At 38.5% G+C, this 24742-nt stretch overlaps 1 long non-coding RNA gene across 1 annotated transcript; it reads left to right on the top strand.

Annotated features, from left to right (window-relative positions):
* Positions 1-912: 912 nt before the first annotated feature.
* On the top strand, positions 913-24429 carry LOC121235175. The gene is made up of 3 exons (XR_005934524.1): positions 913-1124; positions 19526-19533; positions 24415-24429. It is a non-coding gene; the product is annotated as an uncharacterized LOC121235175 (long non-coding RNA).
* The last annotated feature ends 313 nt before the right edge of the window (positions 24430-24742 follow it).

Raw genomic sequence — 24742 nt, 5'->3', positions numbered from 1 at the left:
TCTTAAGTCCTCTAATTTTTATTTATTTAAGAAATGGTCTAATTATTCCCTACCATTAGACTGGTAGGTGAAAAGCATCCATCTCCACCATCCAACTCCCAACCTTATGTGATAAGCTTTGACCAAAGCAACTAAATTCTTTTGTTTTTGTTTTTCCTTCTTTTTTTCCTTGGGCCCTTAAGTTTCCTAAGGAAGCTATTGACTTCTTGTTCTTTTCCTAGCACCAATCAGTTAAGGCAACAAAAGGAGGAAACAAAGACAAAAATGTCATTTCTCTCCTCCAAGCTTACGTAGCAAGCAACCAAAATGAAGAAAAGAAAAATAAAAACTATCCTAAGGCATTCTACCCCTTAACCCGTTGGTCTACGCCCAAGAAAGGAAAAGAAAATCCCACCTCCCTTTCCAAGCAAGCTAAAGCCGCACACCCTCTCTTCTTCTCCTCTCTTTTGTTCTTCAAGAAACCAAACTTCTCTCACCTCCTTCAAGCCAAGCATCTATTTTTCCTTCTTCTCAAGAGGAAAATAGCAAGGTAAGAGTACCCTTAATCCTTCTCCTTTGTGTATTTCGAATTTAGCCATGGTTGATCAAGTGGGTTTTCTTTTGATGATTTTTTATGTTTCGGTTTTGGGGTTAAAACAGTTCTATCATTTTGGCTCTTCATCCACATGGCTATACCACTATTTGGTCCTCTATCTTGCCTCTTGAAAGGAGCTAAGACCTTAAGGTAAAAATCCTAGTTTGACTTATTTGTTTTCAATGTGATTTTGGAAGCCAATTAAGTTGTTTTAGCTTGTGTTTTGATGTGGTTAATTTTCTATGTTGCAAATAAATATGTATGCCCTATTTTTGGCCCAAACCAAATGGTATTATAGTTGTTTTGCCTTGTATTTTCCTATATTCCGAAAATATTACGTTGTTATTAAACTTGGTTTAATCATAGGTGATGATTATAGTGATTTTTAAATTATATATATTGGTATCATGTGCCTTGTGTTGAGATTTGGTTGGTAATCTATTTTTATGATGCTAGAGGTATGGTTTAAAGGTTTTGCTTGGTTCTATAATTTTATATCTTGCTTTTAAAAGGTATTAAGTGAATAAAACATAAGATTGAGTGTTTAAAGGTTTTAAAGTTTCTTAATGGGTAACTTTGCTATACTTTATGCTACTTTAATTTTAATGGGAGATTTTATCTAAACTAATTAAAATATTGCTTATGTGAATAGGTTATAGCTTAGTCAGTTTAGATATAAGAGATTGTTTGTGCATGATATATTATGATATGCAAAACTGTCCAAGTACCCCTAAGCCCATGTCACCCCACGTCTTGATGTAAAAATAGCCCATTTATGTTGTCCCTCATTTGGTTAAATTCTACCTAACTAAAGAGTCCAAAATATTGATAAGCTATCATTTTTATAATTAGGGACTACAAGTTGATTTAAAGGGCATGTTTCCTAAGCTTGTTTAACCTACTTGAGATGCCTAAATCTATTTTAAAGCTCATTGTTGAGAATTTTTCAGATTTTATCTCATAATATTCACAACTCAAAGTGAGCTTGAACCAAAGAGACCTTGCTTGAAGCCTATGAATTCTTAACTACTTTCCATGTAAGCTTTTAAAATAGTATTTCCATGGACAGCTAGCATGTCTTAATATCTAAGTTATTTCTTTTTTAAGTCGAGGTGAGGAGTAGTCATTTGATTTAATGTTAAGCATAGAAAGGACGTTAGATTGTAATATCGTAGCTTTCTCTTTTAAAGGGAGGGCTAAAGAATATTGTATGAGTATTAACACACTTATGCTATTTATTGGAATAGGACCCATATTGACATTGCAAGTATCGAGGAGCGTAGAGGTAAGTAGTTATGACCATGCTTCTTACACCAAGCTCTATTTATGAAAGAATGTCTCTCTCTCTTTTCAAATATTCTTCTAAAGAAAGAGTAAATGTATATAATATGTACAAGCCTTTCTTGATAGCCCCTATTAAGCACCCTATCAATTATAATCGTGTGTATGTGTATAAGGTAATGCATGCATGTAAGTTTTAAGTCATGAGATTTCCATACATGCTCTCTCAATAAACTTATTAATTATTCCTATATGTAATATAGCATGAAAATGTATATTTTCATAAAAAAAATGCATGTGCATTAGAGTAAGAAAGATGATGAAAATGTTTTGATTGCAAAGAAAAGGAAATGAACGTATCATGCCTTATGCTTTAAGCGATGCTTTCAATGACGCGAAGAAAGTGTTTTAAAATATCCCTATGAACTGATGCTTTAAATGAAGTGAGGAAAACATTTTAAGTTGTCCCTATGAACTGATGTTAAATTGCCCCTATGAACTGAGGCTTTATGGATGCCATGAAAACTGATGTTTAACCCATGCTTTTAAAATGACGTTTTTGCTCATGAATGCACTATTAAATGAAAAGATGATGTTTAAGTTCATGCTTTTAAACGACGTTTTCCATGAATAAACTTTTAAATGAAAATGACAAAAATGACTGAAATGAATGAATGTCTTATTATATGAAAATACATAACGGCTATATGAATGAAAAGGGTACCAAAGGAATTGGCAGATTGCAAGGCTAGGTAAGTAGTACTGGTAGTGCACCCAGTGCTGCCTCCTGACTGAAAGGGATTCCCAACCTGTGGTCATGGGTGGAATCCAGGTCCGAAGGAAGACCGCTAACCCCAACACACGAGGCGTAATAGTGTGTACCGGCCAAAGAAAGTATGATTATTTCTTAAAATGTTTATACATGAAAGCATAGTTATTTCTTAAATGTTTATGCATGAAAGTATGGCTTATTCTTTAAACTATTATGCATGAAAGCATTGTCACAAGTAGCAAACGTTTATGTATGCATGTTCTCGAAAGAAAAGAATAGATGCCTAGTATGTTCACTGCATGGTGTACTACTTACTGAGTATTCGACTCACTTTTGTATTAAATGTTTTAAATGTCTAGGTAATGATGAAAAGGCTAGGGAGCAAGGCATTACTGCGGAGAGAGAGGCAGACACTTAGGATCTTCCCTAACTAGAACAGTTATGTTTATGGATGATGGATTATATTTTTAGGAACGTATGGACTCTGAGAATCTTTTATGGATAAATGTTCGAGTAGAATGTCTATCAAGTGTTCCCTTTATTAAATTTGAAATTTAGAGTACACGTGTCATGTCCATGCCAATCGCATGTTATTAGAAAAATAAAACGAAAGAAAAGGACAGGTATGTACATCGCAATCCCGCCCTTCCCGGGGCAGGGTTGTGACACATTCCCTTGTCATGCTTCCACTGCGCTACTCTTACACTATCCTGTCACTTCACACATACTCCCGGCCATAAGTCAACAGCACGATGACACCTGTCACCTTAGACTACAGGCCACATCACAGCTACTTCGAGACACTGTTCCACAGTTTCCGACATTACTCATCACGCTCTACGTCCATCAACTACACATCTTTATCTTCGTGACACGCCACACGATGTATCGCTTCACCTCATAGAGTACACTCCACATGTACTCCCTTTACACATGCTACGCCACATCACTACTACGGCATACATGCCATATGGTGCATCACTCCACCATAAGAATTATACTCCACGTGTACTCCCTTCACACACTACGCCACATCACTACTACAACACACACTTCACACCCACACTTCAAAACACACTATCTAGATACGCCCAACACTTCACTACACAGTGAACTCCACAATTACTAACAGCACAATCCACAACTTAACCAACCAACTAACATAATAATGAAGATAAAGGGAAAAAGAGTTCTACCGACGAGATAACCCGTGCGTTGCTCACTGTCTGGCATGGCCAGTGGCATCGAAAGCCACTAGCCTGGGTGGTAGAGGCTATGCGAGGGTGGCCATTATGGTGAGGAGTCTATGGGTGGCAGCTAAGGTCATGCACAATGGTGGTTAGCGTCGTACAATGGTTATCCACCATCTATGGTTGCTGTCCACCATGTAAAATGGCGGTTTGGGCTTAGGGCTAGGTTAGGGAAGGTCAAGGGAGGCTGAGGGTGGTCTTGTGGTGGTTGGGGTGGCGGAGTTGTGGGTTTCTAAGGGGAATCCATGTGTCTCAAATAGGGGAAATGGAGGGGGAGCTCGGCTAGTTGTTGGCTGGCCATGGAGGGCTTGAGAGGCGTATGGTGGAGTTGTGGTGGCATTAGGGTGGCGCCACGGTGGCTGGAGGTGGCAAATCTGGGCGTTGAGGTGGAGGAACACCCGTGAGAGAGTGAGAGAGAGTGGGGGGAGCTAGGTGGCTTGGTTGGGCATGGGTGTGGGTAGGGGAGGTCGTCGCTGGGAGGAGGAGCTTCTAGTGGTGGTGCGGTGGCCATGGGAGGCAGTGCTCGGCCGTGGGTATGGTGAACCCGTGTGTTGGAGGAGCTGCGTGCGTTGCCTAGGGAGTAGCTATGGCGGTTGGGTTCGGCAGAGGGTGGCCAGGGAAGACTCGTGGTGGTCTGGTGTGGAGGTGGGTCTAGCTCACGGCGGCGCTATGGCCGTGCGAGGTGAGGAACCTGAGAAGAGAGAGGGGCTCACGTGGGGGAAGGGGAAGCTGCTGTGCAAGACTTCAACGGTGGGGAATGCTCACTGGCATGAGGGAGGCTAGTGAGGTGGTCAGTGGCGCCGCATGGTGGCACACGGCGGCGCTGGGGGCTGAAGAAGGAGATCGGATGAGGGGAGAGGGGAAATCGCATGGCCTGAGGGAGAGGAGAGAGAGAGGGGGAAGGGAAAAGTGAGGGAGCTGGGGTTTTAATCCCAACCCTTCATCTTGGGGTCTTCAAAATGATCAAACGGTGGGGAATTAAAACACTGATTTGAAAATGTATAAACATTAACTTAACTAAAAGCACTGAGAGAAATTAAGATAGAATATAATTTAAACTAAACTTTAGTTTATAAAATAATATTCCTTCATCATTAATAAAAGGATGAAGTCTTGTTTAATATCTTTAAGAGAATAAAACCATCTAACTAATTAGAGTTTTCAACATAATTTAAATCCTATAATATTTTAAATAACTAAAATCGCATTGATAAAATGATTTCTACGATTATAATATTTTTGGAGCTCTTAAAAAATATTATAATTGTCTTACTTAAAATCAGGCTTAGTCAAATAACACTGGGAACATCCCATTTAAAATACTGGTGGCTTTAAAACACTAGCTATAGAAATCACATAATATCTGTAAAATACGCTATCGAGATTTAGCATGCATAACGAGACTCATAGTCGTTAGAGAGAAGGGGCAGAATATTAAATCCTCTCCTCCTTGTAATAAATTCCACCCTCGAAATTTGCTTACGTCAGAAAGAAGGAGCGGGGTGTTACACTAAAACTTCCATAACAACTCTATTATGAACCTTCCTGCTTCTTCTCTATAAAATACATTCAGGTTCTAGTGTCAACTCACCCTACAGATCAATTAGTGGTAATGTGGACAAAGTTGAAACATAATGCCCCACTTTCTTTCTTAAACAAGAAACATGAAATACAAAATGAAGTGAAGCATGCTGAGGAAGATCAAGTCTATAAGCAACCTGCTCAATCCCATGTGTGATCTGTAATGGGCCAAAGAACCTAGGAGAAAGCTTTAGATTATGCATAGGAACCAATGAATATTGTCTATAAGGTTGAAGCCTTAGATACACCCAATCTCCAACTGAAAATTTCCTCTCAGTTCTCTTCTTATCAAATTGAAACTTCATTCTTTCCTAAGCTACTGACAAATTATGTTTTAAGGTAGCCAAAATCTTATCCCTGGTCTTCAATAATTCCTCCACTGCATGATTAGATGTCAGACCTAGTATATAACTTTGTAGCCTTGTAAGGCTTGCCATACACTGCCGCATAGGGTGTTAACTTGGTAGAAGTGTGAAAAGTGGTATTACACCATCACTTAGCCAATGTCAACCATTCGAGCCATGGTTGTAATATCCCACCTAAAAAGCCCGTTAAGAATAACCAGTAGCTCTCGTAATCTTAGTTGGCGAGAGTTTGTTATTATTATTGGGGAATTTTTCTTTAGATTATTTTGTTTAGCATGAGAATCACATTTTTTTTATTTTAGCTAGAGTTATTGGAAGGGTTTTAGCATTATATTTTATTTTAGATTAATTGCCAAGAAACTAATAGTGGAATGACACTTGGCATTATTATTGGGCTAAGCAAAGGGCTAAGTAGAAATGGATTTAGCTGTGAGCCCAAGAGTGTTTAATTAAGGGCCCCCAATCACTAAGGATGTGATGTGCTAAGAGTAGGTGTCATAAGGCTAGACCCATTAGGATTTATGAAGTTGTATGCCTTTTTTAGAGAGCCTTAGAAATTAGGCCCAAATGTGTAGAAGGCATGAAGCCTTTGGGGCTAACTTGGTGATAGTAAAGGCCTTTGGCTCAACCTTAAAAAAATATGTTATTTGGACCCAATCTTAGTAGGCCTTCGAGGTTTTAGATGAGCCCTAAAATCTAGACATAAGGTCCACTCATTGACCCACACCAAAAGTCCATAACCAAGAGACTTAGACAAATAGCCCTACAAGCCCTACAAGCCCAACAAGGCCCAAAAGCCCTATCTTCCATTTTTACACTTCTAATTGAAGCCTACATACACCATACCATTGGTTTCCTTCAAGCCGAAAAAATAGCCCACACCCCTAAGATCTCAATTGACCATAATTAAGCTTCTAGCTTGAGTTAAGAGCATTAATCAAGTTACACATGATTAGTGATCTCTAAACCATATTTTAAGCTTAATTTTCCTTTTAATGATTTCCCACATTTTTTTATCTTAAATTTATTGATTTTATTATTGAATTGCATCATTCTTAGGCCAAATTAGATGTTTAGACTTGACCCAACACATGTCAATAGAAGCAAAGTCATGTCAATACCCTAATGATCACTAATTGGCACCTTGATGCATCACCATGTGTACTTCATCAAATCAGCCCCTAGCCCATGCCATTTTCATCCCATTTTCATTTATAATTTCAAAAATCACACATAATCTCATCACTTATGAACCAAACCAAGCATTGGGCAAAATTCCTACAAGAAACCGAACCAAGTCCAACCATTTCCTTAGCAAAAGTAGTTGGAACCAAATCGAGTGCCCTTAGCTTCTTCATGATTTTTCTGCTCTTCCTTGAGCCATTCCTACATGCCACCACCCCTCTCCTCCAAATCCCTAGATTAGCCTTAAGGCACTCAAACGCTTGTTTGTCATTTTATCCCCCAGAGAATGCCAAACCGATTGGCAAAGGGAGAGGGTTGCACTTGTCATTCGGTTGAACCACCATCACTTTACTTCCATTTCATTTTCTGCTCATGTATGATCACATGGAAGCCTATCAAGCCTTCTTTCCTCACCTAAAAAGGTTCCAAATTAAGGCCATCGTACCTGCAAAACAGACCACAAAGATGAGACAAACAAGTGAGCAAATATTGGTCAGCTTGGTGGAATCAAACCCGTCGGCCTCTAGCATGATTTCCCCAGGGGAATCATTTCTGTATTGTTTTAAAATCTAAACCAAAGAAGCCCCTGCACCCATAGGCTCATTGCAGTAACTGACCTTGATGAAACCATGAAGTTATCGAGCACTAGTATTCACCTACACAAACCATGACACAATCTGATTTTTGGCACTCATCATCCACCGCCCACCTCCACCAATCCCAAAGCTCACCATTGTCGTGCTTCTCTTACATCACCCATCCAATGAACTCTACAAATACCTCCTTTCACCTCCTCACTTCCTCACACTACTTCTCAAGCCTTCTCTTGAGTTCTTGAGAGCTTTTCTCCTTTTAGTGTGCAAAAGAGTGAAACCAAGTGAGAGTGTTCTTGAAGTGAGTGCGTTTGGGAGTTCTAAGGGCCACGAATTTTGCAAGTAACCTTGCTCTAATCTTTGTTTAGTAGGAGCATCGCATATTAGGCTTTAATTTATGCCTTGGGAATGAATTTGGATTAGTATTATATAGTATTAGCATAGCATATATATTAACTGATACTAATTAGCATTACCTATTAGGAGAAATACTGCTAAATGTATTTAAAAAAAACTTACAAAAATCTTAGTTCTCTACATATTAGTTATTGATATGCTGAAAATCATGAAATTTAAAATTAAAATTTGAATTCCAAAAGAAAACTGACAAAATGAGTCTTATAAATAAAATAGTAAGCAAAATTTTAAATATATACATATATCACTAGCTACTCTACCTTTCATTGTTTTTACCGCATGGAATGGTGCCGCGATGTGTGATACAGATCATGTCCAATAATACTTGGTCTTGCCAGCCTTCCATTAATGGTGGACAAAATTCTTAATCTAAGACCCCATTTACAGTACAAAGAGTTATTTTCACCATATTCTTTTTTATTACTAAACAACCACAAACTCACGTAGTCATACAACATAACTTCATACTTGCGGAATGCGGATTGTCACCTCAGGATTTGACATTTTCTAAACAAATTTTATTATTTACGTACACAGCCTTGACTTATAATTCAGCAGCCCATTCAATGCCAATGTGGGTGATTAGTTTCAAGAACGCTCGAATTATAACTTGAGGGTGATATATATATGTAGATCTCTTCGGAACCCATGAGAAGAGAACATCTCGCTCTCCATCGCTGGATCTAAGTCTATGTGCAAGGTACGTATGGTTATTTGTGAAGTAAAAAAGGCCTAATTGAGACTGTGTTAAACAATTCGGTATGATTATTTTCTATTGATTTGTATAAATATTTGTTGTTTGCATTTGTTGTCAAGTTATCTACATGCTGTTGGATTGTGGAGACTGATTTATTTTTGTGACTGTTTGATTTGATGACCCAACTTAGTAAAGATTTGTTACAATTTTCTGGTGGATTTTCAACGAGACTTAGGGCATAGAGCGCAGACTTAGGTTGATAAGGGGTCCAAGGGTAATGCCCTTGGGAAAAATCTTGACCCTATTTGTGATTCAAGAATCTCCAAATAGAAATTTCGCTTGACGTTCACTCGACATATTACTCAAGTGAAACTTAGGCAGATAGTTCGTTCTATATGTCACTCGAGCAACTAACCCAATAATCATGAAATTAGGATTTCCATCAAACAACCACATAAATATGTAATTATGAATAGTATAGCTGGTTTTGAGCAATGTATTTCGCCCCCACAGTTTATTTTGTCATTTTTCAAGATAATAAAATCTTCTGCAGTTCCGTGGACCTAGGGACGTTGCCGAATCATGTAAATTTGTATGTCGTATGATTGATTTCTTTTTTTAATTTAATTTTCTTGCATCATTTTCACAACACATGTATGTTGATGGATGTTCAATTCATATATATATAGATTATAATTGCTTTCATTCTTTTGGAATTTTTCTCCTCATACACTAGTACTTCTAGAGTAAGCTAAAGCAAGTGAAGAAGGAAAATGTAAATTGCAATTGAGAATGGTAGGGATTTGACAGTCCATAAAGAAAAGTGGACTTGGAATTAAAAATTGGATTCGCATTAATTGCATTTAGAAAAAAGAAATTAAAATTTTGAATTATCCGAAATTAATACTCAACATGAAGTTGCTTCATTTCTTGAAATTGGGATCTATAATGATCCTTTTTTCTTGGGACATCCCTTTTGGAGTTTCCAATTCATCTATCTTTGTAGATTGAAGCAGATTAGGAAAACTTTATATCTTTGACTCCTGGGATTTGTGGTGCTTCCTAGAAACATCCAGCTTATCATTTCCCATTGTTTAGGGAAAAGGTGGTTCCATAGGTGGTATACAGCATGCTAACCATGAAACCCACCATATTAATGAGAGTGAAGCTAAGATATACTTCAAGAAGCTTGAATACTCATGTATGTTTACATATATTACACAAGGAATTAAAGTCTACAGAGCATACCCTAAAGGCCTCTTTTCAGGCACTGTTATGCTCAGTTTCACTGTGCTTGCTTGGTCTGCTCTCATATTGGTATATGTTTATTTGGGCATTATTTTTTTGTTCTTTTTTTCTTTCTAATCAAGCATGCTTAAAATTAATAGAAATGATAATATGTACATACTGTCTCAAGGAGGGTCTTTTCCCATTTTAGATATATAAAAAACATCTAGGAATACTATGAAGAGGTATACGATCAAAAATTAAATTAGTCGCTGCCCATTGCACCACAAAGTGTGCACATCGATTTTGAGATTGGTGAATTTTGATTACTCTCCAATCGCCTCGAGGGTGTAGGTTTTGACGGATGCCACCTATGATTGGAGTTATTTGCCATATTGTTGGAGAAGCTTCGTTCTTGATTGCTTCTATAACAAGTAATGCGTCACCTTCCACTACTGATGGGATTTTGCATAGTTGTTTTGCCAATTGTGAAGCCAGAAGAGCTGTTGAGGGGTCGGCTATGAATGGCTTGGTTACTGAAATTTCTAAGGTGCCTATTTCTAATATGTTGCCTTCTGAATCTCAACAAATGGTTGAGGATGCAGAAAATGAGTATCTTACTACTGCATCAAAAGAGAAGCTTCATTGATTTGGAGGTGGTGGTAAACTTAGTCTTTGAAAGGCTATCGATTTTTGCGCCCATGCTTGCTTATAGGCTTGATATATCTTTTCTACCTGGATAATTGCTTTCATGATCGAGATTGTTGTTTGATTATGAACTATATCATTTCTTTGCCTCCATAAAGAATCTAACATTATCACCACAAAAATTTTAAATGGGTGTTCCTCTGCTGCATTTAGTCCCAATACTGGTGCCGAATGGATTATCAGTTGAATCCAATTTGACATTAAGTATCAGCAATGAGGTAAGGTTTATGGCTAGTTGCTTTGTTGCCACATTATGCGGGAGATTGGATATTCTATAGAGAGGTGGATCATTGTTTCTTCTCCCTCATTACCCAAGGGACAAATTCCGTATTGAAGATTTGGAATGATATTATTCAGTCTTGCCCCCGTGGGAAGCATATTCCATATTATTTTTGTGATGACCAAATTTTTGCCAAAATCTTCACTTGTTATTTTATTTTAATTTTAGATTGATTAGATTTTCGGCCCAATGTTTTGACTAGCCAAGAAGAGTGCTAAAATAGTGAAGGAACCACTTGGGCCTACTAGCCTAGGCATCCAAGCCCAATAGAAGCCCAAAGGTACTAGGTAAACCGTACTTGGAAGAAGAAGGGTCGTTTTGCTGTTTCCCCAGGAATCCCATCATTTGAAACCTAGGGAAGAGGCACTCTTGGTAAGCACCACGTTACCACTTGGTAGCCATGCATGAAGGCTTATAGAAGAAGCCAAAGGAAGAAAGGAGAATGGAGGGGTCAGCACACATAGGGCACACACCCCATTCACCCACTCACATGCCACGTGGCACACATGCAAGTCCATCCCTTAGGTGCAATGAACCTAGATGCAAAAGTAGGAGAAGGAGAAGAGACGCGTGGGAGATTTCAAAAGCCACACGCACAAGTTCCCAAGAGGCCTTAGGGTTTCGGCGAAGGGGCTTCATGCCTACCTAGGGGAGACTGACCAACATCTTGCCAACTATCATGTATGCACTAGGAATGGGGCTTTTCTAGAAGAAGGTGATGATGAGGAAGATGAAGGCTTTGCATGGGAAAAGGGCACACACTCACCAAGATTCTAGAAGAATCTTTGTGGAAAGAGAGTAAGAGAAAGGGACAACAAAGGGCACAAACTCACACACACGCACTTGCCACATGGCAAGCATGCATACGCCCAACCCTAGGTTGTTGTTTAGGGTTTTAAAAAGAATACTTGTATGCCCCGAAGATTTAATGAACCTAGACACACAAGGAGGGTGCAAAGCGACTTTAGGTTTTGGTTAAGGGAATGAGCACGCCACATATCATAGAGCCTTTTGGCTTCCCAAAGAAACACAATGATCATGAGGGAAATAGAAGATTTCGACCAAGAAGGTAAGGGGCTTGCCACATTCATCCATACATAGAGGCTTTTGGGTTTCCAATGTCAAAAAAGAAGAATGAGAGAGAGAGAGAGAGAGAGAGAGAGAGAGAGAGTGGGAAAACACAAGAGGTCGGCTCCCCCAAAAGTCAAAGAGGCCCCAAAGAGCCCTGAGCACTCAGTAGAGCCATCTTTGGAGGAGAGGCTAGAGGTGGCCAACTGGTTCATCTATGAAGTGCTTAAGTTGTTTGAAGACCTGTAGAAAATTATCAACAATGACAAGGCAAGATAGCAAAGAGCTTGTACGGTTTTGAGAAAAAAAAAAAAGTGTGGTTTTGAGAAAAAAAAAAAAGTGCGAAAAGAGGGAAATGGTTCTTTTGGTTTTGTACCCTTTTGTATTTTGGGAATTAGAACAATGATACTGTCTTGAGATCTCTAGTTTTATGGTACTATGATTTTGGAAAAAATGGCTCTTAATCTTACTTAGATTTATATGAATTTTCATTGCATCTTAACTGTCATGTATGAGGGTATATAGCCTTGAGTTACATGTCCCGATGCTTCAGTCATCGTCCAATCCCAAGCAAGGGTTAGGGGCGTCACAGACGGTGGTATCAGAGCAATTATGTCTCCAGGTAAACCCACAAGTTGTTCAAAAACATGGTACCAAACGTTGGGCTTGAATCTTCTAGCTATAGGCTTGAACATAGTATGTAGTATGGTAAGGCGCGTGTTATGGGCCAAGAAGCAAGGTTTTCCCTATCATGGGAATGGGACTGATGCATTGATTGTGTGTTTCAGGAGGAAACGAGCATGTGGAAGAGGTGAAGAAGTTTCTCCAAGATCAAGTGACCAAGAGGGAAGGAACCCTCCGTTGGAAGGAGGACAAGCAATCGCAGAAGCAATCCATCAAATGATGTAGGTTGTGCGGCACTAGATGGTACAAGGGCATAATGTTAGACAAGAACCTCCTAGAGGAGAGAATCACAGATGTCCATTCGAGGGGTTCTTAGTATATCAGTACCCAACTTCATGGGCATGGAAGGGAGCCTTGAGAGCCAATAAGTGGCTTATCGACTTGGAAAGGACCTTTGATATTAGTGGGTGTACTGAGGAACAGAAGGTTCAGTATGCCGGACACTTGCTTCAAGGGGAGGCTGACATATGGTGGGACTCTAAGTGGTAGCTGTTAGTCTGAGAATTGGGAGATATAGCTTCTCTCACTTGAGAGAGATTTAAGAGAGAGTTTGAAAACTAATTCTTTCCAGAATCGACTAAGTAGTAGAAGGCATTATAGTTTGCCAATCTAACCCAAGGCAATCAAACTGTGGAATAGTACGTGGCTTGATTCATAGAGTTAGGGAGGTTTGCTCCACACTTAATTGGCACCAAGAAGATGCAAGCCCAGAAGTTTAAGGGAGAGGTGTAACCATGAAACTGAAACCAGGTCGCATGCCTGAGGATCAAGAAATTTCAAGAGTTGGTGGATGTTGTTTCGATAGCTAAGGCGAACCAACAAAGTTTGCTCACTCAAGTCAATACCGAGCAGAAAAGAGGAATGCCCTACTCACCTGGAGGGAGTACGAAGAAGAAGAGAGTTCCTGCTATGATGGATAAAGGAAAAGGAATGATGGTCCAGTACCCTGCACCCGTTACACCACCAAGTTTTTGGAGGTGTGGAAGATGGCATTGCGGAGAATGTCGCTTAATTAGCAGAGCATGTTTTAGATGTGGTCAGATGAGCCACTTAATTTGAGATTGTTTGCATACCATGCCTGGAGAAGTAGCACCCAATGGCAACCCAAGGACCCTGGTAAAGGCTAAAGTATATGCCATCACTCCATGGACAATGGATATAAAGGCTGACGAAGTCGTCGAAGTAGGAGTGATTACAGGTAACATCTCGAACACTACCCTGAATAAGTAGTTAGTGTTGTTTGAAACCCTAGATAACCCTAGTTATTTTGATAGGTACGGTTAAATTGTTGCAATACACAGCTTGTGCTTTGTTTGATTCTGGAACATCACTGTCTTTCATGATTTCTATTTGTGTACGACGATGTGGATTGTCCTTTGGAGGATGGAGGCCTAATGTCTAAGGCCGGCCTAATCTTATTCCATTTGATGGAATTCAACTTAATCTTAGGAATGGATTGGTTGTTTAGGCTTTATTGCAAGATAGATTGTTAAAGGAGGAAGTTGGTATTCAACCTACCTACCAAAGATAGGATCTGCTACGTGGGGGAGACGATCAAGTTAGCTCCATTAGAAGCCATGACCTGCCAAATTAAGAAGAGCATGTTGGAAGGAGCTATTGCATATCTTTTGGTTGCAATGGATAAGACAGAGGAGCCAAGGGGACTACAGGGAATACCCGTAATAGAGGATTTCCCTAAGGTATTTACCAAAGATTTTCCAGAATTACCACCAGATTGGAAAATGGAGTTTGTTATAGAACTAGAGCCAATAACGACCCCTATGCATAAGGCACCTTATAAGATGGTCCCATCATAACTAAAGGAACTAAAGGTTCAAATTAAGGAACTCTTGGAAAAGGGATTTATTCGACCTAGCTCATCGCGCAATCCTGTTTGTGAAGAAGAAAGATGGATCTATAAGGATGTGCATTGATTACCGAGAGTTAAAAAAAGTAACCATCAAGAACAAGTACCCCTACCACAGATCAATGATCTATTGGACAAGTTGCAAGGAGCTTCGGTACTCTCCAAGATAGATTTAAGATCGGGTTATCACCAGCTCAAGATCAGGGAGTTGGATGTTCCTAAAACAACTTTCCGAACTCATTATGGGCATTTCGAGTTCCTGGTAATGCCTTTTGGATTGACTAACACTCCAGCAACATTTATGGATTTGATGAATCAGATTTTCTGGCAATACTTGGATAGTTTCATGGTAGTCTTTATAGATGATATTTTGATTTATTCACGAAGTGATGAAGAGCATAGGGATCATTTGAGGTTAGTAATGGAGACATTACAGGAGCACTAGCTCTATGCCAAACTTAGTAAGTGTGAATTTTGGCTCCAAGAGGTAAAGTTTCTAGGACGTGTAATATCTAGTAAGGGAGTAGCTATAGACCCTGCCAAGATAGAATCCATACCCGAATGGCAAAAGCCGACTAACGCCCATGAGATACATAGTTTTCTTAGTTCGGCAGGATATTTTTGGAGATTTGTTGAAGGATTTTCTAAACTTTCTGGACCTCTTACAGCTTTAACCAAGAAAAATGTTGAGTACATCTGGAGTGAGGAATGTTAAAGGAGTTTCCAAGAGTTGAAGAGAACATTGACCACTACCCAGTGTTAGCATTACCCGAACCTCATAACCCTTATGTGGTCTATAGTGATGCCTCCAAGATGAGATTAGGATGTAAACTGATGCATTAAGGATGAGTCGTTGCTTAAGCATCATGACAACTCAAGGATCATGAATAGAATTACCCTACCCATGACCTGGAATTAGCTACAGTAGTCTTCGCATTGAAGACATCATCTCTATTGGCGAGCATGAGGAGTTTATCGGGAGTCCATCAAGAGACGTTGTGTTGGCAACAGTACAAGAGATTGTACCACTTGGTGAGAAGGAGATCCTAGAAGGATAGCAGCAAGAAGAGAAGCTCGGTAGATTTTGGTAGAAGATCCTAGAATCTAAAGGACCACAACACTTTTGCGTTCATAAGGATGGAAGGTTGTCTTATAAAGTAAGGTAATTCCCACAGTTCTCGAGATAAAGGAGAAAATATTAAGGAAGCACACTGTAGCCCTTATCCTTCCCATCCAGATACTACAAAGATGTATAGGGATCTGAAATGACATTTCTAGTGAGACATTATGAAGAAGGATGTTGGAGATTTTGTGGCAAAATGCCCGATTTGCCAACTAGTGATGGCTGAACATTAGAGGCTAGCAAGAGAGTTGCAGTCGTTTAGTCAACCTACAAGCATGGAAGAGTGTGGTACCGCTGCCCCTCTCTAAGTAAAAGGTAAAGTCTTTCCTTCAGCTAAAATGTAAGAAATTGAAAGAAGCATGGAAAAGGGTCAAACGCGGTTGCTAGCATCAAAGAGAGTCGTCATCGACGATAAAGTGGGAGTTCAGACTTGGCGAACGAGCTCTTGCCGCGGGATAGGAAATCAAGGCAGGCAAAATAACCATTCCTTTGGTTGATAGTGGAGCAAAGGCAGGATAAAACATGGATAGGCATGCCTTATCATCCAAAAGGATGTAGAAAGAGAAAGGGCACGCGGGGTCAATCCCACATCTCATAGAGAGGAGGAATACCAAGGATGATAACAGAGAATTCACTCTACAGCTCACAGGAATGGGAAAAGTAATTCCGCATTACTCCAGTTTTTTTCATGGCTTTATTTAAGAAAGAATAGGAAGTAAGGATGAAATGGCTATACGGCTTCCAAATTCTTTTTGAAACGTATGTTGATTGAGGAATCAAAGGATACCTCTAGTCAAAGTACTTTGGAATAACCCAGACTTCCAAGAAGCAGCCTAGGAAAGGGAGGATTGAATGAGGACTAAATACCCTCATCTGTTTGTATCTTAGACTCAACTATTTGCTAGGGATTTTCAGTCTGACTGATTGTACTTTGGCATGTTTGAATAAAAGACTTTGTCTAGATTTCTATTTTTTTTTTCGTTGTTAGTAACGTTAGAAGCGCATACCATATCTTTGATAACAGGGCATGGCATGAACTAGGAAAACTGCACGATGTCCACCTTATCAGTAGCCAGAATTAGAGAAATACGAGAGTGTAGTCGTAGAAACCGGTGTGCCAGAATAGACCGAATGATGGTAGTCCATTGGTAGCAAATGGAAAAATTTGAGCATCATTACACTTGTGCTGGATGAGGATTATAGAGGAAACATTTTTCTACGACGAGCGTAACAACATGAAGAGTGGCAACCCCCACACGACCCGCTAGTGTGGAAGGATGCTACAAGGATGCAATTGCTCGAGCTTAATCAAGAGGCGGAGACCAACCGCACTGCAAAAGCTCGAGCTAGTATATATACGCCTTTTGAGATCTCAGATACCTCTACGGATCGTATTCTTCTCCGTAAGGAAGGTCAACCCATAGAAGATATTGAGCTTGCAATAGAACATAAGCTGAACGAGATGAGGTTGAATATGTATTAAGATTACAATTTGGACACAATATTCTACATGTCGCAGGACTCGGTAATAGAAAAGGAGGATGAACTACCATCCCCCTCATTATTTGAGGATCCCATGGCAACCAATAAGAGAGGTAAAATTTTGAGTAAAACTGACACCCTAATTCTTGTAGCAAGTTCTTCTCAGTTGATGGTTATGATGCCGATTTTGAGGACGAAATCTTTTCTTAAGAGAGGGAGGATGTGACGATCCAATTTTTGCAAAAATCTTCACTTGTTATTTTATTTTAATTTTAGCTTGATTAGATTTTTGGCCCTATGCTTTAACAAGCTAAGAAGGGTGCTTGAATAGTGAAGGAATCACTTTGGCCTACTAGTCTAGGTGTCCAAGCCCAATAGAGGCCCAAAGGGACTAGGTGCTAATCGGCTATTGAGGGGAAATTTGGGAATAAGGCAAAGTCTAACTAAGCTTTAGGAAAATGTGGCGCCTACTTGGAAGAAAAAGGTTTGCTTTGCTCTTTGCCTAGGGATCCCATCATTTCAAACCTAGGAAAGAGGCACTCTTGGTCAGCACCAGTTGCCACTTGGCAACCATGCATAAAGGCTTCTAGAAGAAGCCAAAGGAAAGGAAGAGAATGGAAGGCTCGACACACATGCAATTCCATCCCAAGGTGCAACGAACCTAGACTCAAAAGTGGGAGAGGGAAGAGGCGCATGGGAGATGTCAAAAGCCACATGAACAAGTTCCCAAGAGGCCTTAGGGTTTCGGCCAAGGGGCTCATGCCTACCCAATGAAGACCAACCAACACCTTGCCAAGTGTCATGCATGCAATAGGAATGAGGCTTTTCTAGAAGAAGGTGATGATGAGGAAGATGAAGGGTTTGCATAGGAAAGGAGAGCACACACTCACCAAGATTCTAGAAGAATCTGTGGGAAGATAGGAAGAGAAAGGGATTGCAAAGGTCACAAACTCACACACACACCACTTGCAACATGGCAAGCATGCACACACCCAACCCTAGGTTGTGATTTAGGGCTTTGTAAAAAAGACTTGTATGCCCCGAAGGTTCAATGAACCTAGACACACAAGGAGGGTGTAAAGGGACTTTAGGGTTTGGTTAAGGGCATGAGCACGCCACATGTCATAGAGCCTTTTGGCTTCCCAAAGAAACAGAATGATCATGAGGGAAATAGAAGGTTTCAGCCAAGAAGAAAAGGCGCTTGCCACATGGTGCCACTACAATGACTACATAAAGGGTTTTGGGTTTCCAATGTCAAAAAAGAAGGATAGGAGATAAAGAGAGGGAAAACGTGAAGTATATAAGGACTTTCTTTTAGGGGGTTGACACTTACACTCCCAATGGTCATTTGTGTTTTGCATGAACTTCTCACCTCCCTTCTCTTTCTAGCACATCCACCATAGAGGAAGAACAAGCACTTTTCTTTCTATTTTCTCTACAAAAAATGTTACCTACACTCTACCATCTCCACCCATCCAACCACACAGTGGAAAAGAGGAGCAATGAGTCCACATTGAAAGGAGACCCACACAGTAACAACCATTAAATCTCTACTACATTCATTTCATCAAAACACACACGTTCATGGGGATTCTCTTTGGAAGAAAGGATTCGGTTAGAGTGAAGGGAGATACACTCCATCCCGAGACTTGAAAGAGATTGGAGTGGTTAGGGATTTCTTTTGATTATTGTTTAATCATGGAAGAACTAGGGTTTTTCTCAAGAGGAAGTCTGAACCACCACTAGCATGTACACGTGAGCATGGAACCTTTGAAGGGAAGAGAGACCTCGACCAACATTTTGAGTTCAATTTTATAAAGGGCTTTGGCTATAAAAAGTAATGATCACACACGGCTATGCCATCTCTCACACGTCTTGCAACACCATGACTAAGCCTAGTTAGGAAACATAAACATCATTCGGCCTAGGCAACCTCTTCTAGGTAGAGCACATGAAAAGCCTATCTAACCTTGGAATAAGCTTCACAACCCTGAGGGAGTAAACCCAAAACACATCACACACACACACACACCTACTCAGACTAGGATTTTGTGTTGTCACTAAGTCTGATAGTTTATATTTTCTTTTCGGTTTGCTTGATCATGATACTTATATTTTTTTTTACATATATTTTTAAGTTGACTCTTAACCTACTCTCGAATAATGTTTGTATATGAGGTGTGAACTTTGCATTGTTGTTGGTATTATGTGATCTTTGCAATGTTTGTTTTGTCACTTGAAGTAAAGATTGTCTATAGTATGGCATGCCTTGTATTCAGTTTTATGTGATGTTTGTCATGCCTACTTGCTTGAAATGTTTTGGCCATGCATAGTTGTCATGATGAGGAAATTGTCTTTTGCCATGATTAAGCATCGATTGTCATTGCCCATGTTTTGTGATAAGTAAATTGCATGTTCTAATATTTTCAAACGATAACGGGAAATGCTTTGATGTGTTGTTTGATAACATGACATTATTACATGGTACACGACATCTACATGTACAAGTTGCATATGAAAGAAAAGAGTCCAAAGTAATGTCACATGCATTTTGGGTTGTGTATAGTTTTTAAAATGAAAGTTCGTTACATGCTTTGTCATGACCCCAAATCCTAGAACGAGTGAATGTCCAAGTGGAACTCCTCTGTCGACTCTGGATTGCATAAAATTGAAAGTGGTAACCTTTAGGTCGACAAAGCGCAGTTAGAGAACCTCGAATGGGTTCTTTTTAAAAAAATCCGAAGCAAGGTAGCACCTAATGCTAGTGGGTTCCATAAGATGGTTGTAGTGAGGGCGAAATGCAAACTGCCCCATAATGATAAGTGCTCTTAAGTAGTCACCACTTGTCAAATGGATAGGGAAGTGATGTAATAACTAGCAGAGAGCCCACGGTGTCTAGGGGAGCCGTGAGGTGTCCACTTATATGTAATATGTGTAAGGAAAGATGATAATTATTGACTCAATAAAAAATGAGCAGCACAAAGGCTATCCCAAGTGCAAGAGGATGTCGCATAATAATTAGGAATAAATTCCTAGATCGTCTCCTCAAGGAAAGTTACTTAAAATCAAACTCGTTTAAAATGGTGAAAATATTCACAAAGAGAAAATAAAAATGATGGTATGTGCAATGAATGGAAGAGTGCAACGGGAATGAAAAGGGCACTAGTCATGGACTAGATTCATATTTTTAGATTTTTTAGTGTCGAAATGAAATGTAAAAGACTAACAAATTGAAATTAATAATCAAATGATCAACTAAACTAAACAATCTTAATTAATCTAAAAGTTAAATAATAAAACTGAAATGATTTAAGTCCTAATTAAACTTTAATTAATCTAATATGCAATGAAACTAAGAGATTAATAAAACTAAACCAAGAATTAAACTAGATTAGAAAGTAATTAACAAAATATGAATTGAGAATTAAAAAGCCCCAAAATCAAGATTCTAGGGTTCATCCTTGTATTCAAATCACAAATTCTCAAAATCAATCTATAGCAATTGTAATCACTATTAAATGAAAGCTTAAAGAAACAAGAAAAATAAATAACACGAAGTAAATAAAAAGCAAATAAAATGCCCAAAGGTCTAAGCTAAATATCTCAAAAATACATCACAAACTTTAAACTAAAATTAAATAAATAGTAGAGAGTGAAAAGAGCAAGCCAAATGAATAGAGATAGAGGTGGTAGGCAATGGAGGAGGCGGATGGAGCAGCAATTTGGATCCTGGAAGAGTCCTTCAAATGTGCGGTGCTGCTCTATAAAAAGTCTCAAATTTCTTGCTAATGATATGCTTAAATAGGATAGGAAATAAACCTTAATGTCTTCATATTCTCGCACACAAAATCGCTTAAATTTTAAGACTCAACTTGTTAGCCATGTATGCACTTCAGGATTTTGAATTTGGAAATCCTTATTAGAGACAACTTTGTAGCCCTTTAAGATAACTTTCCAACGCATTAAGAATTGTATTGATCTGATATTTGAGCGGAAAGTTATGATTAAAATACTAAAGTGTGTCCATTCTATAAACTTGACTTTTCTTAAGCTTTTCATTTCTTAACCTTTTGGTACCTTAACTTTTCTCAAACTTTTCATTTCTTGACCTATAAAAACAATAGAAATTAGAAATAAAAAAAAAGAATAATAGAATCTCAAAAATATATTGTGCATGCGAATGAACATTATCCAATTAAATCACAAATTATAAAATTAAGCATAAATCATACTATTAACCAATTTAAATCACAACTCAGATTTATTCATCTTAACCATTTTTTTTATCTAAAACTAATAATAATGTAATGAAATAAATAAAATATATTGGTTCTAAATGTATAAAATATGCAATAACTTATCTCAATCACACTCCTCAACTAGCTTTTTGCTAATCATTCAGCAAAATAGTGAAAATTAATTGAGATGAATATTGCATAAAGATTGAAATCCAAATAGAAACAATCAAACACAATTATGAATTCTCACAAAAGTGACATGTTACTACTCAACCCTCAAGGGCTATACCCACCAAGACTATCTCAACAATCTTTCACATAGAATTGAGGCAAATGACTCAGAACCCAAATGTGTGTGTGGAGCTAAACTGGTTGTGTATTCCTCATTACTAGCCATGATTTGTCATAGGATTTTTCAACCTTAAGATTAATCATTGCTGATTCTAATTACCTCAAAACCCAAGGGACTAGCAGTTTTCACACCAGATCTGTTTTTAAAGGTTGAACACTTAACCCCCAAAGTCTTGGGTAACTGTTTCTAGCCCTTTACTTAGGAAAGCTCACTAAGTCGCTTTTATCCTTTCTTTTATTTTATTTTTTTTTTTTAAGCATGGCTCAGTAGTCCTACAGTTTACTTCTCCTGTGTTAAATCAGTGAACAATAAATAAGGAACACTACAAGTATAAGCATGTGCACAATGTCCTTCAAAATTTATCCTTCGTTCTACAAAAATCTTATCAAGTCTCCTCTCAATGAGTATAGCATCCCGGTGTTTCAAGCCACATATCAACAAAATATGATGCATCAAAATCATGCTCTATGCTTAAGCTTGAAAATAAATCTTCACAAAATGATTACGCTCAACTACTCCACCAAGATGCTCAAATTTCACAAAATACTAGAAATAGAGTGTGTCAATCATGTGTGTATCAATGCACATCATATTAATGCAAATTTTTTTTTTTATCTGTGCACACACGCTACCCCCAACTAGTGAGAGATATGGTCCTCAATGAATTGAACGAAAGAAAACAAAGTGCACAAAAATAAGCAAGGAAAAAAAAATCAACATGAAATATAAAATCAAAGCAAAGTAACAAATAATAATAAAAAAAATGCAAGTGAAAAAAACTGTAAAGGGTGAAAAGATCAAAACACTTTCCCGGAATCTTGCACAAACAAGATCTCTTTGTGTGTATCAAAGACCTTTAGAAATGGCTCTAGACGTTGTCCATTGACAGTGAAGCTATTTCCATTCTTTGGATTGACAATTTCTACTGCCCCGTGAGGATGAACCTTCTTTACAATATACGGCCCCTTCCATCGAGATTTCGGCTTCCTAGGAAGAAGATGCAGTCTTGAATTGTAGATGAGCACTTTCTGATTAGGGACAAGATGTTTGCCATGCAAAGCCTTCATTCACTCCTTTGCCAATAGGGAATTGTCGTAGGCCTCTCTCTCTTTATTCCATCAAGCTCTGAAATCACATCAACAGCATGCACCTCTGATTCGTACACATTCATTTCCAATGTCGTATTCCTGAATGTGAGTTTCAGCACTCCACTTCGACAATGTATCAGTGCATTGGAGGTAGCAAGGAATGGGCGCCCAAGGATGACAGGCGCCTGGTAAATTGTAGTAGCTGGCTGCTGCATATCAAGAACTACAAAATCCACTGGGTAGTAAAATCTGTCCACCTGGACTAGCACATTCTCAACAATACCCTTCGGCACCTTGACCGATCTGTCAGCTAATTGTAGCTTGAAAAGCCCTAAAATCAAGATTCTAGGGTTTATCCTTGTATTCAAATCACAAATTCTTAAAATCAATCCATAGCAATTGTAATCACTATTAAATGAAAGCTTAAAGAAGCGAGAAAAATAAATAACACAAAGTAAATAAACAACAAATAAAATGCCCAAAGGTCTAAGCCAAATATCTCAAAAATACATCACAAACTTTAAACTAAAATTAAATAAATAGTAGAGAGTGAAAAGAGCAAGCCAAATGAATGAATGAGGTGGTAGGCAATGGAGGAGGCGGCTGGAGCGGCAATTGGACCCTGGGAGAGTTCTTCAAATGTGCAGCGTTGCTCTGCAAAAAGTCTCCAATTTCGTGCTAATGATATGCTTAAATAGGGTAGGAAAGAAACCCTAATGTCTTCATATTCCCGCACACAAAATCGCTTAAATTTTAGGACTCACCATACCAACCATGTACGCACTTCAGGAGTTTGAATTTGGAAATCCATATTAGAGACAACTTTGTAGCCCTTTAAGATAGCTTTCCAACGCATTAAGAATCGTTTCAATCCGACATCTTAAAGGAAAGTTATATATAAAAAAAAAAAAAAGAATAATAGAATCTCAAAAATTTATTGTGCATGTGAATGAACATTATCCAATTAAATCACAAGTTATAAAATTAAGTATAAATCATGCTATTAACCAATTTAAATCACAACTCGGATTTATTCATCTTAACCTTTTTCCATCTAAAACTAATAATAATATAATGAAATAAATAAAATATATTAGTTCTAAATGTATAAAATATGCAATAACTCAGCTCAATCAATTATCTTCTAAAAATAATAGGTCAAACATGATTTTTTGTCAACGAATTTCTGTAACGTATATGCATAGGTCAAAGTCTCAAGTTAAGTACATGTTCATGTATACATTCTCATGGTATGCCTTTATATGCTTTTTTTATCTCCTTGTATGTTACATGTTAACTTACTAAGATTTTCTAAAATCTCATTGTTGTAATTTTCACTACCATTCCCTACTAGGAATAGTAGAAGTTGTGACAGATCAAGAGATCAATTATGGAGAAATGCAATAGGTTGGCTCTCCTGGTAGTCAAAGAGGCCCCTAAGAGCCCTTAGCACTTGGCACAGCCATCTTTGGAGGATAGGCTAGAGGTTGTTGACCAATTCATCTGTGAAGTGCTTAAGTTGTTTGAAGACCTGCAGAAAATTATCAACAAGGACAAGGCCAAATAGCAAAGGGCTTCTAAGGTTTTGAGAAAAAAAAAATGAAAAGTGTGAAAAGAGGGAAAGGGTTCTTCTAGTTTTGTAGCCTTTTGTAGTTTGGGATTTGAACATTGATACTATTTTGGGATCTTTAGTTTCATGGTACCATGATTTTTGAAAAAACAGCCCTTAATCTTGCTTAGATTTATATGAATTTCCGTTGCTATTTATTGCATCCTAGTAGAAATACACTTGGTGCATTACATCTTAACTATCATATACGGTGATATATAGTCTTAAGTTACATGTCTCAACATTTAAGTCACCATCCAATCCCAAGCAGGGGCTGGGGGCATCACAATTTTCTGAAGTA

Source organism: Juglans microcarpa x Juglans regia, chromosome 6D (assembly GCF_004785595.1).
Source record: "Juglans microcarpa x Juglans regia isolate MS1-56 chromosome 6D, Jm3101_v1.0, whole genome shotgun sequence".
Classification (NCBI taxonomy): domain Eukaryota; kingdom Viridiplantae; phylum Streptophyta; class Magnoliopsida; order Fagales; family Juglandaceae; genus Juglans; species Juglans microcarpa x Juglans regia.
The sequence above is the reverse complement of the archived record's forward strand: the minus strand, read 5'-3'. Positions and strand labels throughout refer to the sequence as shown.